We start from the raw sequence: 18,495 nt of genomic DNA, 5'->3' as shown, positions 1-18,495 counted from the left end.
AGTGACCAGCAAGATATTTGTATGTCTTTTATACCGTAGATGCTTTACTGTAATGGTAGAAAAGGAAATATAGAGTAAAAAATGAGGGTGTTGTCTAACTGGGTCTTGGATATGTTTGGAGGCTATGGGTTGTAAGTAGTCTCGCAAAACACAGCATGGAATTCCACACATTTAGTTGAAGGCCTTGATTTAAATTTTGGTTGGTCCCAAAGTATGACCTGACCTTCAGCTTTTATTTTTAAAATGCAGCTTCAGAGGTCAATTTATCATCAGAACGAGAGTGCTGTGATGCTTCTTTTGATACAAAGCTGCCAAGAACTGAACGTTGCAAACAGGAATGCTAAAAAACAGGTTTATCCCTTTTGACTCCAGTGAGGTTCAATGGGACATGGGGCATTTGGGGGAAGGATGGATCAGGAAAAATGAATATTGTGCTAAAAATAAACAAAAATAAAATAATGGTCCTTTCTAAATAGGGACAGTCCATACTTATACTGAAATAAATCACACCCCTCCTGAAGGAGGAAACACCAGCTGTCCAACACCTCCACTAGCAAACCAGTATGACTTAGGCCTTGGCTACACTTACCGGCAAGTTCGACGGCTGGAAATCGAACTTCTGGGTTCGACTTATCGCGTCTAGTCTGGACGCGATAAGTCGAACCCGGAAGTGCTCGCCGTCGACTGCGGTACTCCAGCTCGCCGAGAGGAGTACCGCGGAGTCGACGGGGGAGCCTGCCTGCCGAGTGTGGACCAAGGTAAGTTTCAACTAATTCGAAATAAGGTACTTCGAACTTCAGCTACGTTATTCACGTAGCTGAAGTTGCGTACCTTAGTTCGAATTAGGGGGGGTAGTGTAGACCAAGCCTTAGGAACTTATTTGTGTATGGCACCAGACTTCCTCTTCAAGGCTTCCAGCCAAGGGCTTTCTCTAAACCATGATGTTCATGAAGAAACTGGGGACCCTCTGTCTTTTCTCAGACCATTGTGGCTGCAGAATGATTGTGTTTCAGCCTCCGCCCTGCAGCACTGCCCTTGTCCTCTGTCAAGGGGACGCTTTCATAACTCCAGGATCTAATTACTGCACGTCATGCCTGCCTTTCTGATATGGCTTCAAGGTTGTTTGACAGTAACTTCTTATATCAGAGTTTAGGGAAACTTGGTGGTCTGGCTTTGTGCAGCCTGCTCTGAGCAGATGGGAGTGAATGCCTGTTCCAAATCCTATTGCTAGCTTCAGAGGAATGTTCCAGACTGGAACATGATTGACTTTCATTGTCCAGGTCGGACATTGTAAATGTCTGGCATGGAAGGTGCAGTACTGGTATCTACAAGTCCCTTCGTATAAAGAGGCTCATGGCTCCTGGCCCTGGAATTCACCTATCTTGATAGCAAATGAACGTCAAATGCCACTCTGGATAGCTGGACAGTCACCTGCCTTTTTGCTCATACTGAAGAAACTCCCACACCCGATGTTAAAGCTCTTGAGTCTCTCCCTGCCAAATTTCCCCGTCTGTGAACAAGAAGAATACTCCCCCCCCCGCCCCCTTTGAGACTGTAATGAAAGGCTCTGGGTAAGAGCCTATGCAGCTCTGAACCTTGCTCCTCAAGCATTCACTCACTACGTCTCCTTGTGAAGTAGGTAGCATCCCCATTTTACAGATGAATAAACCAAGGGTTGGAGAGGTGAAGTGACTTATTCAAAGCTATGGTGGGTTTAGAAATCTGGAGCTCGGCTCCAAGCTGTGCTACAACCCAGTGGATCATATGACCTCGCTTCCAGTTATACCATGGTAGAGAGTTGATGTGGGTGTCTGTGTCTTCATGTTGGAGGCCCCACTCTCTGCCTAATTGCCAGAGGATATGAGTAAATTAAAGCTCTAGCTAGGGATGCTTTAGCAGTAGCTGGTTGATGTTTTTAGCTCTGGAGGGCCCTAGTTCAGACCCCCATGTGTCTGCCAAGATGGCAGCCATCACATTGGCGATGTGAAGAAAACTTGGATGGGGTGGGGGAGAGAGAGAGAGAGTTTGGGAAGGAAGAGAGATAAATTGTCTGTTAGTGGGTTTTTTTGTTTTTTGTTTTTTTATTTTGCCCAGGGTGGGGAGGGTTTAGTTGTCTTCCTGAGACTTATTGTACCTTTCATCTTATCTGATGCCCTTTGATATAGTCTGGCAAGAGTCTCGTGTCAAGTGATTCTAAAACCTCCTGGGGTTTGCTTTGTCATTGCTGCTTCCTGCTTTTGGGGGTTTTGCTCAGCAGGCAGCTCTGTGGGCGGTCGGCTTTCCCCAATAGGTTTGGGAGCTGCAACCACTCAGGCCTGTCAGCCCATCAATGAGCTTTTCCTGCTGTTTTCCAGTATCAAGACTGTGTGTGTGTGTGTGTGTGTGTGTGTGTGTGTGTGTGCGCGCGCATTGGCGTGTGCAGGAATTTGAATTCCCCAGCTTTTGGAGGGGCACATTCTATGTCCTCGCCGCAGTCCCCGGGCCAGAGGATTTCGCTCTCCCCACGGGGGCCCTGAGGCCAGAGGAGTTCTGTGCTCCTGCTGATTACTGGGGGGCCCTGTGCCCCTGCTGCATGCCCGTGTGTGTGTGTGTGTGTATGTATGTATCTGATTGTCTGAAGTTGGGTGACTGTCTTGTTCTCTGATGATTTATAGATTTCTCTGGGGCTGTTTGTCACTGCAGCACTCCCTGTTTATGGGCTCTTTTTAAAAACTGGATGTGCCTCTGTTGTAATCAATAACCATAAAAATACTTCCTGTACCCTGTAAATTGGATCAGTCTTCTGTACCTAGGAGCTCATTTTTGGAACAACTTGTTCTGCATATTCCATCTACCTTCCTCATTGACAATTTCCCACTGTTGAATCCCATGCTGACTGGAGTAAAGCAGAAGTGAGTAAAAGCCATTCATGCTTGAGAGACCATTAAACTAAGCTTAGGGAAGGGAATCGGGAGATGGTGGGAGCACTCTAGTAAGGAGGAGAGTGCAGTTTAATTCCGCCAAACATTGCTTCCTTCCTTCAAACAAAGGTTTGAAATGCAAGAGAGAGGAGGTGGTTCTGTGCCGCTGTGGGCATGGGGAGTAAAGACCTACAATATACTGCTTGGTGCATGCCATCAAGACCAATTTCATGTGCTGTGCTGGTTGTCTCTAGTCTATCTCAGCCTTGGGGAGTCAGCAAACTAGAATGTGTTCCCCACGTGTCTTTATCCTTGCAGATGTTCAGGGCGGGGCAGAGTGGAGTCCTTGCTAACTTAAATACCGTGGGGATATCCTTTTGCTAGCCAGAAATGAAGATGATCGAGATCCCCTTGGATTCCCCTGTTATCCTTCCCACTTGTCATATCAGTAGTGTGATCTCAGCAAAGGCCTAGTTTAGAAGGGGAACCAGAGATAGCAGAGGTGGAAAAAACTGAAGTGAAAATAGCTGCTTCCTGTAGGGTTTTTACTGCAAATTGGCAGTCTTCATATTGGTTATCTTCCTCTTGGCTATTCCTCTACCCCTCTTTCCCCAAACTCTGAGTTAGGAAAGTTACTCCTCACCCCAGCTGTTCTCTTAAAAGTTGTATTTAGAAGGCTTGTATCTTGGTAGCCAACCCCCCTGCAACCTAAAGCATTCTAACCCATGATGGGAGCATTTTCTGCGTGAGGCGGTCAGTGTGTGCTGCTGAAACACAGGAGTGGGCAGTGATCAATTAACCCTTTCTGTACCCTGACCCAACACAAAGGGTTCTTCCCCCCCAGCCCGCTCAAGGTAAAACAGGAAGGACAAACATTGCCCCAGCTGTAGGCTGCCAAGGCATTGGAACTAAATTAGGGACATGGGGGGTGCTTCCTAATCGATGCACTTGAACACACTAGACACAGTGTCCAAGTGATTGGCGCATGCTGTGGGTTACAGCAAAATATTTTTGATTCACACTGATAAAGTAGCATAAATAGTGACTAGGGAGCAATGGATAAGGCACTGGGCTAGCCACTGGGAGGCCTGAGTTCAAGTCCTAGCTCTGCCTTACTGATCTGTAGGGGGACCTGTGGCAAGCTATTTTGCCTAGTGATGTTTTTATAAAATGCGTTGATATAAGTATGTATATATAAAAGCTATGTGCCTGCTAGGGGGTGATGGTTTTATTAATTGCACCGAGCCTTGCATCCAAGGATTTCAAAATACTTAAGGTTGTGAATGATTTTAATCTTCTGAGAGTAGGGTATTATGATCCCTGTTTGTTAATGTAAGGGGAAACCGATCCACACAGCAATTAGTGGAATTCCTCCTGCCATGTATTGAGCTGGGGATGGAACCTCGTGTGACATGTCATTCCATATTCTTTATGAAAATATGGACTGGAAAAGAGCTTAGTCTTCCTGTGAACTTGTGGGTCAGCCTGTGAAGAATGGTTACAAGGGCCCTGCAGAGTCATTTTAGTCTTGTTACCTGATACAAAAACATTATGTGGGACTTCTTGTAATTTTCCACTGTAAGGGAAGTGGGATCAAACTAGGAAACAAAGGACTCTGGCATTATGCAAATCCTATTTAAGGGTGGGGAGTGAGGTAATCCAGGCCATCCGTTCTCCCCTGCTACCCCACCCAAGATGACTGCTGGAAACAACTAAGACTGAACTGGGGGAAAGAACTGAACCCAGGCTGGAACGGCGTCTGGCCTGTGAAGAAGATTATTAGAACCACATTTAGGGTGAGAAGAACTTGCATGTAACCAGTTTCTTTAGTGTATTAAGCTTAGTTTGCGTGCTCTGTTTTATTTCCTTAGTAATCTGCCTTGTTCTGTCTGCTATCTCCTTAACTACTTAAAATACATCTGTTATAGTTAATACATTTATTTCTGGTTTATAATATAACCCAGTTTATGTGATTTCTAACTGGGGGGTGGAGGAAAGAATGGGAAATTGTGCATACTCTCTTCCACATTGAGGGAAGAGGCGAATATAATATATCTTTGGGTCTGCACTCCAAGGGAGGTGGACATCTGAGTGCTGGAGCAAGTCCCTTAAACTGAGTCTTCCCAGAGCTGTGTGTGTGTGAGAGAGGAGGTTTTAAGAGCCTGGCTCAGCAAGACAGGTTAAAGGGGACCCATGCTGGCAGAACAGGTAGACTCAGTGGTATCTCAGCACATCAAGTGACTTCCCAAGGAGTCCAACCCACCACACCCAGATCTCCTGACTCCCAGCCCTGCCTCTTATGGAAAAATCATCCTGTAGAATGTAACATTTCTAAAGGCTTCTCTGCAGTGTCATTGTAACCATGTTGCTTGGAGGATATTAGAGAGACAAGGTGAGTGAGGGAATATCTTTTATTGGAGCAACTTTGGTTGGTGAAAGAGACAAGCTTTTGAGCTACCCAGAGCTCTTTTTCAGACCTGTGAGCTCAAAAGCTTGTCTCTTTCACCTGCAGAAGTTGGTCCAATAAAAAAATATTACCTTACCCACCTTGCATTCTAAAGGGTTGTTGAAACATCCTATGGAAATTAATCATTGGATCTGCGCGATAGAATTTTATAAGATAGCTAAAAATAGAAGGGATCTAAATCTCGATCAAATCCTATAGGTTTGTAGCGTAATCTCCGTAGAAACCTGCTGGCTTCATCCACTTAAATGCCACAGGACTTCACAATAAGATGTGCCGTTAACTACAAGACTACCCTTCCTTTCTGCACTCAAGTTGCACCCCTACCTGCCAATGCAGAACAAAGACAGAAATGCTTTTATGTCTCTCCATCCCTGGGTGTTAAACTTGCTCTGTCTTTTTCCCTTCATCCAGGTGGTAAAAAACACATCACTGGTAAAAGAAGAGTAGGTTAATGGCATAGGGTGCTTCTCTCCTCTTCTCCCATCCCCCTGTCCTCATGATCTATTATTAATTTATCTTTGCATTCTAGTAGAATCTGAGGCCCCAGCTTAGATCAGGCCCCGTTGTGCTAGGGACTGTGTCTGCACCTGGTGAGATAGTCCCTTCCCTGAAGATCTTACAGTATAAATAGACAAGATGGTCACAGAGGGTGGCAGGGGCAAATGGCGCAGCGATGGGAAGTGAATTGCCCATGGTCACACAGTAGGCCACCTCTGGGAACAGAACGCAGATCTCCTGACTCCTAGTCCAGTGCCCTACCTACTAGACCAGTGATAGTCAGACTGAGGTTCAGGAGCTGCAAGTGGGTCTTTAATGTGTCTCCTGTGGCTCTTTGCAGCACCTGATATTAAGACAATGTGTGAGTTAATTATTAACCTATCAGGATGTTTTTACTAGGTTATTAACCCATGGTAGAATACTTGATCCGTCATTTTGTTGCGAGATATATATTCATTTATTCATTCATTCATTGTTAATTATGGTCCGGGGTTAAAGCTGCGGTCTCCATACTCTTGCCAACCCACAGTGATTCTCGCTTGGTGCCAGTAGGAGATCTGCACAGAGCTCCAGGGGAACTCCTTTGTTTAGTAAATGAACTTGGCGAGTATCATCGCTTGTTCAGTACCATATTGCTGCATTTGGCTTCACTGTGCAAAAATACGCTCGCCTTCAGGACCATCACAATTGCTGCCCTTTGGTTCTCCTTTCTCCACCATCTCCCCCCCCATATATAAAATGTCAATATTAAATGAAACCACGAGTTCACATTACTGTGGCTCTTTTGGATAATGTCGATGGCTAATTTGGCACGTGGACCACTGAGTGTCACTGCACGAGACCCTTCCCTAGTTTCATCAGAATTGTTACTGGTGGGTGGGAGTGTCCTCAGATGGCAGCCTGGAGACTAATGGAAGCTCTCTGCCTGGGTTTGCTATTTGTCACCTGACGTAAGTGGCCAGTGGAAGAGGCATGAGAAGTGACACTAAGAATAGGAATGATAACAGCACTGAAACTCATTAGCACGTTTCTTGCCCTTTCTGGGTCCAGTTACATCCAGAGGCCTTTGGGATAAGGAGGGAATGAGTACCCTGCTGTCTCCTTACCCCCACACTCCCAAAGCGTTGAAAGGCTGAGCTGATTCGGAAGGACGACGCAAATGCCGGTTTTGTTAGACTCTCTCGTGCTTGAAACTGGGGTGGAGAGGGGAGATCTAATGCTGGGTGCGCTGCTGGAGATGAATTCAAGTGGGGGTACTGTCTGGGGGCTCATGGTTCTGATGGTGATGGCTCTTAGTGTTGGAGCACGGGGAAGGAGGATGGAGAGGAGACGCTGCCTCCCGAGAGAGGGTGTGTGTGGGATGCAGGGGGCGGCATTATCCTTGTCATTGGCCAAAATTTCCCTCCCTTTTCCTTACTGTTATGTTGCATGCTGCTGCGCCCCCGCCCCCACCCCATTCCAAAGATGGGTGTATTTTGGCAGTGCTGTGCTTACCTCGGGAGCTGTCAAACACGTGGCCTGTCTGACGTATTCATGTGGCCCACATGAATATTTAGAATCTAAGTTTTCTTTTTTTAAAGTAACCTCATGGTTGCAGAGAGTGGCCTCCAAATGTAACCAATGCAGGGTGGTCTACCTGAGTCTGCACACGGCCCGAAACAAGGACTCTGAGGGTGTTAACTCCCCTGCCTGTCATTAGCCTCCTTGGGGTATTGACTCTGAAGCCTAAGGACACTTGAAAAGTCAGCATGAACTATTTGGAGGAATGAGTGGGGGTGAAACCTGTGAGTGGGGGGAATTGAGAATTACGGTAGGGAAGGAAACGCAGGGAGAAGAGGAAGGGAAACAGAAAGGGGGATGGTGGAGGAAGGAGAACCAAAGGGCAGAAATTGTGATGGTCCTGAAGGCGAGCGTATTTTTGCACCGAGTGAAGCCGAATGCAGCAATATGGTACTGAACAAGCGATGATACTCGCCAAGTTCATTTACTAAACAAAGGAGTTCCCCAGGAGCTCTGTGAAGACCTCCTACGGGCACCAGCCGAGAATCACTGTGGGTTGGGAGGAGTATGGAGATGGCAGCTTTAACCCCGGACCATAATTAACAATGAAATTCAGCCCTCTCCCAGAATGGGTTTATATCCCTGGTCTATGCAGCAGGTCAAAGGTGTCTGTAGCCCTTAGCAATGCAGCTGCGATGCGTGTGTGCATGTAATAAACATCATCTTAATACAATTTTTAAATCTGTTCTTCTAAGTATCCCTCCTTGATCTCTCTCTCCTGTTTTTCTTCCGCCCCCATTTCCAGCTGCTCAATTTGACCTTCCCTGGACTGCCAAATACTCCTACTCTGCAGGTGTTTCCACTTGGGAATTAGGAACATCTCTAAGTGTTGAGATCTTTCTGCCTCAAGGCCAGATGCCATGGAGTGATTTTTGCCTGGCTTCTGCATGGCCTTCTTGTCAATGTCTTGAATCTCAGAACCAGAGCTGTTCGCTTTTCTTTCAGGGCTCCTTCAGTCTGCCTGGCATATTCCCCAGCAATAAAAGCCTGCCTATGAAAGAAACTTGATTAAATCTGGCCTTTGTTAAAACATCTCACTGCTGTGACCTTCATTCTGCTATCAGAAAAGCCTCCTGAAATGGAACAAATTACCTTATCAAGAGTTAATCACTCTCCTCTCCCATCCCAAAATGGACTGCTCCCCATTCCCCAGGGAAACAGGAAATCGGTGGTGGTGGGGGTCTGAGTATTTATTTAGTTGAATTGCAGATAGGGTGTTTTGAAAGACGGAGCAGCTGTTTACTTGCCTGTGTGGGTGTCTGGATATTACAAAGGCAAATGTCACTGTGGTCTTGCTGTACCTGTGCATGTTATAGGGGCCACGGCTCTGATTTCATTAGTAATACTCTGAGCTGCTTTAAAAGGATTCTGAGTTACCTCTTAAAAAGTAGATAGATCTATTTATACCCTCCCCTGTTTTTATAGTCAGAATAACATGAAATTATTTCCTGCCGTCTAACTTTTTTCTAGCTGGCGATTGCAGATGATTCTTCTTTTCCTGCCGCTCCCCTGCTCCACCAGGCTTTTTGGAAACAGCTGTAAATAATAGAGCTTTTAAAAAATAAGTCACAGCTCCTGTATTGTGTGGTGATCTTGCCCAGATTATTTTTTAATGCACTAGTATCTCTCATAGTGGCAATGCTGCAGCAGACAGCACACTGTCTAACTGTGGGTCCTGCAAATAGTAGTTTCTTAAAATGTCAGAAGAGATGGGTTTTTATGGAAATAAACTATTGGAAGAATTCAAAGGGAGGTTCCTTTGCTATTCCCCTATCTTGTGTGTTGCATGTACCTTGTCTTTCTCCTGGGCTGCTCCTCATACTTGCCAGGAGCTTCCCATAAACACCTGCAAAACTACTTCATTGTCCTTCAAATCTCCCCTTAAATTTCTCCTTTGCTGTGATGCCTGCAAGAAAAAACACAAACTTGACGATGGTTAGGCTACTGAGACTACCGCCTGCAATGCTGACCAATGTTGTCTCATTGCTTCTTTGTCCAGTGACACTATGTGCTGTCAGAGGTGAGAAGCAAAGCAGGTCTGCTTAGGCAGAATGTCTTTTGCTGGGAACAACACAGTAAAGGCAGGAAACTGTTCAGCCTGGGAATACCTGAGTCAGAAGGCAAAGAGATGTGTGTCTCCACCCAAGCAGTGATGGGCAGGGGGGCCAGAATCCTGATTGGTGGTGCCCTTCCTGTATCATAGAGGGGAATACAAGTGCCGTTCCCTGAGCTCTGACTGCTTAGGCTCATGGTAGATCCTGTGATCCTTTTTGCAACCGTAGGGTTGTTAAAATGCTATGTCCTGGCAAAATTCCAAGTTTCATTTTGCCCCCTTGTGTTTTCAGTGTCCTACATTGTTCTGCTTGACTTCTGTCCCTACCCCCTGTGCTGCATTGATATTAAGCGGCTGCCACGTTCTGCCCCAGAGGCAACTGCATTGGATGAAATGAATTTGTGTGTGCCCCAGTGAAATATATTGTGAGATACTGTCGACCACGTGTGTGTGTGTGTGTGTGTGAGAGAGTTTATTTAGAGGTGCGAGAAACCATAGGCTCAGGGTGCACTTGACAAAACTTCACCAAAAAAAAAAAAATCCCAAGTACATACAACACAATTTAACACGTCCCCGCCCCATCAGTGAGCCAGGCAACTTAAAAACTCAAATCCTCTTTAGCGTTTCTCCAGCTGTAATACCCCCGTTGCACGTAGACAGGCCCACTGTTTTCATATGCTTGGGCCCCGGGGGGGAGGGTAAGATCAGCTCTGCACTGTAAGCCATTAATAGCAACGGGGCAATTCTGGCAACTCCATCTTCAAAGGTCACAGGCGGGGATGGGTGGGCGGTGGGGACCGATCTATTTCAGACACTGAAAGGAGCCTCTGCACTGGCTTCCTCTTGTCTCTCATGACTCTGTTATTTCCTTGCTGTTTATAGTGTTGGTGCTTCCTGTTCTTTTATCGGCCTCAGCAGCACCCCCGAGCAAGTGCGTGCAAGGGGGAGGGGTGGAAGCGATAATAGTTTTTTGGGGTGGGCTATTCCCTCCCCCCCTTAAATTCTGTGTATTTTAAAATGTCATGGCTGCCTCTTCAGAGAAACAAGAGCATCTGCCCTCCTGTCACATGGGGCTTGTTTGATGCCAGTTGGGTTTTGTTGCAGCGTCGGAGCGCTCGTGGGAAACCGACAGTGGTGACGTGAGAACTGGAGGTTCCCAAGCCAGCCTGATGTCCCCAGGGTACCAGGTCACCCACGGGGGAAATCTCATGCTCTTTCCAGTCCAGTCCTGCTGTGCTGTGTGGGAGATTTTCTTCTCAATAAAGGGGGTTGGTAGAGAGTGTGGTGTGAGAGAGAGGAAATGGACAAATATCAGAGCTGTGTGTATCGTGTCATCGGAGTGGGCTCACTGATGAGAATTGACCAGGGGCGACCTGTACCCCTCCCAGAGCTTTACTTTGAGTTTCCAGTTTGGCTGGTGCCAAAAAACTCCTGTCAAAACAGCTGTTTTGCCTGGTGTCTCTCACCCTCTACTGGTTAGAATCCGAGCAGCAGAAGTGAACTCTGGCATGGGCCCTTTACTGCTAACAGAGACTTTCCTTTAACTCAAGAAGGAGGATCAGAGTTCTGAACTTGCTCGCTGCCATGGTGTCTTCAGTGACCGTGGATTTGGTTATGATATGCATATGGATTGTCAGCAAGGGCACTTTTCTTTTTTGATGGCGTGGGAGAACAAGGTGAGGAGGGGGATGAGCAGAGGTTTTCCCCCAATCCCTACCAAAAATACCCAAATGTAATGTCAGAAAGCAGCATGCACTGGAGTGCATTTCTGTTCTTTAAAGTGAGATCTGGTCAGCACAGGCTGGAGATGCTTTGGGGAGCGTTGCTGTGCTCTGATTCCTAGAGGTATAGTACTGAGGCAGCGAACTTTCTTGGTGCCAGTTGCCGCTGAAATCCCTCAGCATGCGTGATGGTTTTATACACTCATGAATGAATTAGAGGCAGCCTGGCATATAGAAAGAGCAGCTTTGAACTTGGTTTCAATTTTTTATTTCTTTATTTGGACTAGTGCCCTAAAAGGAAAAGGTGAGTTTATCGCAAAAATGGGTTATCCTTTCTGTAGTTCACTGGGCTTCTGTGCTAAGGGGCTTGTGAATGGATGGTGCGTGTGGTAGAATTGGCCCTGTGGTGCAATATGATTTTATTTCTAGGCTAGAAACAATTCCAGAGAGTACCCATGCTGTTGAAATCCAAAGTGGGGCAGAGATGGTCTCTTGGGCTTGGTCTGCACTTAAAAGTTATACTGGCATGTACACATCAGTCAGGGGGTGTAAAACCCACACCCCTTAGAATCATACGTGTAGGACTGGAAGGGATCTTAAGAGGTCTTCTTGCCCAGAATATTATCTATTCTAGGCCATCCCTGACAGGTGTCTGTCTAACCGGAAACATCACTATGCTTATGAAACCCACCGTGTAGACACAGCTATGCTGACAGAAGGCTCTGTAGTGTAGATATAGCCTTGTTGGTTTTGTTTGTGCTTGTACAGTACAATGGGGCCCTGAACCATGACAGGGACTCCTAGGTGCTACTGCAATACAAATGATAAATTCAATCCTATTTCTATGATGTGTAGCTGGGAATAACGTCTGGACTTCCATACATCGTGCTCTGGAGAGGGCTGCTGTTTAAAGGCCAGGCGGGGAAAGCAAAGATCCCCCCGCTTCCTAGTTTAGCTATTTAGGTCAAGTATCCCAGTGGAATTGCCTCCATGTTCACCAGTTCTCACTGCCACATTCTGGCAGGATTGGCCTTGGATACTGAGGTATGAGTGACCAAGTTATGAGTAATCAGGCTAATGGAATTAGAGGCCAGATAGCCAAAGAGCGGCTCTTGGCTCCCCTCTCCCTGTAATGAAGTACAGGTTTTTATTGCAGGTTGGGAATGTAAACTTACCAGGCCAGATCTGTACTAGGAGCGGTTTGCTGGAGACTGGTACATTACCCTGGCAAAGTGCTCCTAGCGAGGATTCCATTTATACTGGCAAAATGGCACTTTCAGCAGGATAGCTTGTTCCACACATCCCTTCCCCTCTTGCCTCACCCACCCCGTGAAATAAACTGTAGAGGCAAAGAGTTTGGCCGGTATAATTGCATTTACAGTCGGGGTTTTTGCTGGCACAGCTCTGTCAGTCAGGGATCACACCTCTGCCCACCCTGTCTGACATAGCTATGCCAGCAAACATTTGTAGAGTGGACCCATTCATCTATCAGGGCACACGCAAACACATGCAAATATGGGGCGTGTGTGTGTGTGTGTGTGTGTGAGAGAGAGAGAGAGAGAGAGGTTAAAAACAAAACCAAAGCACATTCATTTACATGCCCAAGAGTTGCTGTCTTCTCTCTCTGTACAGTAGAGAAGCAATAACTGCCTCTTGAGGCAATGTCCTGCAGTAACTAATGGAGAATCTTATTCCTGCTCTAGAAACTCGGTAAGATGATTTGAAAACTCATAACAAGGATCTCGCTCTCGATAGGGCTTCAGGATTCCTATCCTGTTACATTCATGAGGATGTGTCCGTAAGAGGTGGCATTTGTCTGCTCCCTGACTGTGCCTGGGAAATCCGCAGTGATTCTTTTGTTTTCTTAGCTGCTCCCTGGCCCCCAAGCCAGGAATGCACCATGCAGTTCTGTCTAATAGCCAGCCTAGGCTAGTGGCTTTTCCTTTTGTTTCCTCTTCTTCTCCTTTCCCCCTCGGGGAACCTCTTTGAGCCTGGAATGCAGGTTTGACAGTCTGTGGAATGTGCCTGGCCTCAGCTGGGGCCCCCAGCTCTGTGCTGAGTGTGTGTATACACGGTGGCTGGCTGTATCTGGGTAGGCTGTGGCTTGGTGCTGCATTCTTTCCGGGAGCTGTCATGCTGTTTGCTGACACCGAGTTGCCAGTCGCAGCTTGGGTTTCATGGAAGCTTTTCTGGCTGGCTTCTGTGCAGAGCCTTTAACTGAAAACTTTTGGCTTGTAACTAGAGCGGTAGGAGGCAGTGTCACCTTGTAGTTAGAGCAGGGGGTTGGGAGCTGGAACTCCCTGGTTCTATCCTCCACTCCACCACTGACTGTGTCAGACTTTGAGCAAATGGCTTAACTGTTGTATTACAGTAAGGTGACGAGATATCAAGTGTGAAAAATTGGGACATTTCTTTTTTCGGGGGTGGTGGGGGAATCGTGTGTATATAAGAAAAAGCCCCTAATATTGGGATGGTACCAATAATATCAAGACGTCTGGTCATCCTAAATGACAATAACATCTACTGCCCTGTTGTCTTGGATTCTGTACAAATACATAGCGAGGAGCTTGCAATCCAAACAGACAGGACAGACTGAGATTGGGAGGGGAAACGGCGGAACAGAGAGAGGGTTAGTGGCAGAACTGGGAATAGATTCCCATCTCCCAGTCCAATGCGCTGTCCATTAGACCACACTGCCTTATGTGCTGTTGGTATCACCCTCTGTAAAGTGGGGGATAACTGCTGCTTCTTGTCTGTGTGTGGAGGGGTGATATTTGGCTTTAACCTGGCAAAGGTCTTTTGGCTCTTTGGATGAAAGCCATCACGGGAATGCATCGTTGTTATTCCAAAAGTGTTGCGGAAAAAATAATTAAGCCTTCTTCAAGCCCAGGGTGCCATTTTTGCCTTGAGGGTGGCCGGAGTTGGTTATTCTGTTGGTGGTGTGAGTCAGCTGCTCATGACCCAGTCTGTAGGTGAGCTTAGCACTAAAAGGCCTCTCGGCGGTTCTGACAGGCTTGCTTGAGGAAACCTGGATGAGATTAGAACATCGTTTTCGACCATGTGTGAACCGAAGAGCTAGAGGTGGTGCAGCTTGGTGAGGCTGGCTTGAGCCCGGGAAACTGATTGGATGCAGGCCCTCTCCAACTGTACCGTATTGGCTGAGAGAGGGAGTGTGGGAGGTAGTTTTATTATTCCTGTTGTAAAATGAAGCCAAAATTGCTTTTTTTTTTTCTGGTAAAAGAAAAGTCCCAGAGTATGTCCCTAAGCTTGTTCTATCCCCCACAGGGAGTCTCTTCCCTTAGGGTGTAATACAGTCTGGCTTGCTGCTACACACCTAAGCACACACCAGTACACCATTGATGTTCTAGCTCATTGGTCTCCAACCTTTTTCGCCAGATGATGAGCCACGGAGGACTGTGGCGGCGGACGAGCATCTGCCGAAATGTCGCCGACAAGTGGCAACGTCAATAGGCGCTGCCGCCGAAAATCGGTGGCATTTCGGCAGCGATGCCTCTGGATGACGCTGCTTCTCAGCGGCATTTCGGCGGATGCTCGTCCGCTGGCCAGTATGCGGACGCATTTAGACGCCCCGGCGGGTGCCCTGGCACCCGCGGGCACCGCGTTGGGGACCCCTGTTCTAGCTTGTGCCTTTATTCTCGATCTGAGGCCATGGGGTGCCGAAGGAGATAAAATTAGATGGGCAGCGTGTAAATCTGAACGGAGCTGAGCTAGGCATTTGAGTGTCCACACATGGGAGTTTCCTAGGAAAGCTTAGGTAGATACCTCTCCTCCTGGGTTGCCCAGCTCTGGGGCTAAACTTTGCCATTAAACTGAAACGCAGACCCCAACAAGAGCCTGGATGCAGAATCAGCGAGACAACTACGCTAACAGCATGCACACAACAATGAGCCTTGAAATACTTGCTGGAGGCAGGGAGGGAGGGTGGGTGGGAATGTGGCTTTGTGTAAGACACATTTGTTGTCTTGTATTTAGGAGTCTGCTGCAGGTATTTAAGGCTGTTTGTTTATGTTGACAAACATGGTAATTACTAGACTTTGGCAGACTAGCAAATCTTTCCAGCACCGGAGAGCTGTGAGCAGCCTTTGTGGAAGTCAGGGGACTCCTTAAAGGACTGTTGACTCCTGCTGGAAAAGCTGAGAAATGTACTATTTAGAGAGAATCTTGCTTATTTATTTTGTCTTCCCCAGGCATGGGATGTTTTTTTTTTTTTTTATAATCTCTGGGGGATGTGTAGCTAATGGGCTTTCTGTGTGGTGCTGAGGTGTGAGCTCAGGCTGTGCATGTTCCCCAACCAACATGAATTCTGTATGGTTGAGGCGTCCATAGCACCCAGTTGGGATATCCCAGGGCTCTTAATTGTGGATATTTAATGTTCCACATCCAGCGTAGCAATCTTTAAAGGGATCCATAGCAGCTAAAGGAACCCTCTCAAACGTCCCATCTGTAATTGCAAATATTTCCAAGAGAAAATGTCTTCAGAAAATTAAAATTAAATCTTTCCCTCCCCTTCCAAACTTTTCATTCTTTCTGCCATTCCTTGGCAGCATTTGAGGCATTTATCACTTCCACTAGATGATTGTACATGTCATTGCATCTCTCAAAGGGACCTGCCCCAGGTTTCACGGCAGCGGAGTCAAGAAGAACCCAGGTTTCCTGACTCCCAGTCCAGTGGACCTTGCTATCTCCCACTTAACTGTGAGAATGTAGCAGGCTGTTACAGTTAATGGGCAGAACTGCTCAAAGCAGGTATGGTCTTATGCCCTGCTCTGCTAATAATCTGAGGTGATGCTAGTTACATAGATAAAGAAGCTTGTTTTTTAAAAGCATGGTTAACCTGCCTGTGTCCCTCTAAGCCGGGAAACATCAGCAGTAGCACTGAACACACAGGCCCGGATCCTCAAAGGTCCCATGGAAATTGGAAATTTTAATTTTTGACTAGAACAACCCCCTTGGAAAATGTTGATATGTAAACTTTCATTGGTGTATGTGTGTGTCTGTTTTTTTTTTAACCAGCCATAGAGCTCTAAATTTTTCAGAGATCAAAATATTTTGTTGCTGTATTTTTGAAACTTTGAAAAATCAATAAAAAGAATTTTAAATTCACACTGGCATTTTTGGCTGTTTATAACCAGCTCTAATTATTATGTAGAGGCTTGATACTTCTGCCACTGAACTGATGGGGCATTTTGCCTTCGACTTTAGTGGATGCCAGCACAGTTCCCTATGTACCAAAAGCATAGTTCCCCTCCACCACTCTAAGTCCAGCCTCATAAATGCATGAAGGGAAACGTTTAGCCAATGTCCTTCAGTAGCCAGTGCTCCAATAACCGTAATTGGATGAGGAAGTTAGTTAATGTGCTCCAGAGAACTATTTTATTAAGAGCAATTATTGGGTAAATTGATAAATTGATGTAATTAAGGAAACCAGACTCGTGCAACTCAGCAAGATCCTAAATGGACCAATCCATGATGACCTTTCAAGTCATTGAATAGTAATACTCTCCTCTGACCCTCCTCCTGTACCCTTTTTCAGGCGTTTAATGGTATAGCTGATGGATTCAGTATCTATCAATTGGCCTTTACTGTTGATTTGTCTGTAACATTGCTCTAATTTGGATCCAATGGACTGAATAAGCCCAGCGGAGAGACCTGTTTCATGAGGTCAGAAGCGTGAACCATCCCCCACGTATCACTAACCCACTGTGCGATCTTGGGAAAATCACTTTTCTTATCCATGCCTCAGTTTCCCCATTTGTAAGATTGGGATGATGATGATCATGGCATACCTCAAAGAAGCGTGATGAGGCTTGAGGGCAGGTCTACACTACCGTGGGGATCGATCCACTGGCGGTTGATTTAGCAGATCTAGTAAAGACCTGCCAAATCGACTGCAGATCGCTCTCCAGTTGACCCCTGTACTCCACCCCGACTCCGCGGTTATTCACGTAGCTGGAATTGTGTAGCGTAGGTCGACTTACCCCGGTAGTGTAGACAATAGCCTTAGCTTGCTCTGGTTTGTATGGCTCTTTGAGCTCCTCAGGGGAAAGGCGCGGCATAAGTGCAAAGCGTGACTTAAAAAAAAAGTCACTATGATTTTGCAGATGTTTATAATGTAGATTGATTTCTTTGACCAATACAAAGCTCAGGCCCCTGGGAGTGACGTGATGCACAGCTCCTCTACCTACATGTGCTTGTGTGTACTTCAGATCAACAGAACGGCAAGAATTTTTATGCAGCCACTTTTTGCCACTAGATGGCACCGTCTGCCAGAGAATGCAAACAGCTGCTCTCTGCTGGACTCCATTTATGCAGCGTGTGCTGCACAGAGGGGATGGGCTCCAAAGGGCCATCAGTCCTGTGTATGGACAGACCGTAAACCCCGTTAATATGTCAGGTGCTGATGTTATGTGAGTGATTTTTTTTCTGGCCAACCTTAAAGTCTGCTGCTAGCAGGGGCAGAGTTTATTGCTCCCTGAGCAGACAGGCTGGGAATGCGGTGGAGGTAGCTTCCTCTGCCTCCAAAAGGGGAGGGGTGTTGCATACTATGCTCAAGCAAACCTCCTCCTCCCCATCCTTGCATGTGTGGGGTCGTTGAAGGGAGCATTGAGCATCCCTCTGCCAAAGCGCAGGGGGTGGGGGGGTAGACTCTGATGTGGGACCCCAGAGGAGGAGCCTTGTGAATTAGCGATTCAAATTATTTGCCAGGGAAGCGCTGTCCAAAATGTCACCTCTACCCCCCGCATGTGATTTGACTTGTCCTGTCCTTTCATCACGGACGGTCAGTACCAAGGGTCCCGTTGCACCCATCCTGCGATGCGTCCCAGTGGTGGGCTGAGATGTGGCACTTCTGGCCCTGACTTCACAGCTAAGTGTTGGGAGAGAAAGCAGAACGTACCAGGGTAACGTTGTCACCTGCCTTTGTTGGGTGTGAACGGTTGCAGTGTCTATTCCCAATAAAAATTAACTAACCCCTAAGGCAGGGTCTGGCTTTCCCTAGAGAGTGTTGATTATTATTTCCTTGTCGATCTAAAGATGTAGTAAGTGCAGGCCTCCTGCTGCTAGTATAGATGTCTTTGGCCTTTACTTGCAAGTTCGGTTAATTTAAGGGCACCTATTTCCCAAGTTACGCTCAAGCAGGAATTAATGCTCTTGACACAACTGTACACCTCTAATAGCTTTTGCGTTGGCGAGAAACCAAATGGCTGGAATTGCATATATCCTCCACTAGATGGCGCTCCAGGCATTGTATAGGGCTAGACTTAACTCACCTGTTGT

General features: G+C 46.7%; 1 protein-coding gene across 1 annotated transcript in view; it reads left to right on the top strand.

The window, feature by feature from the left end:
• MAPKAPK2 (MAPK activated protein kinase 2) overlaps positions 1 to 18,495 on the top strand; it is an 80,951-nt gene that overhangs the window by 48,793 nt on the left and 13,663 nt on the right. The gene's annotated exons all lie outside the window — the stretch shown is intronic.

This window comes from Chrysemys picta, chromosome 4 (assembly GCF_011386835.1).
Source record: "Chrysemys picta bellii isolate R12L10 chromosome 4, ASM1138683v2, whole genome shotgun sequence".
In the NCBI taxonomy this organism is placed as follows: Eukaryota; Metazoa; Chordata; order Testudines; family Emydidae; genus Chrysemys; species Chrysemys picta.
The sequence above is the reverse complement of the archived record's forward strand: the minus strand, read 5'-3'. Positions and strand labels throughout refer to the sequence as shown.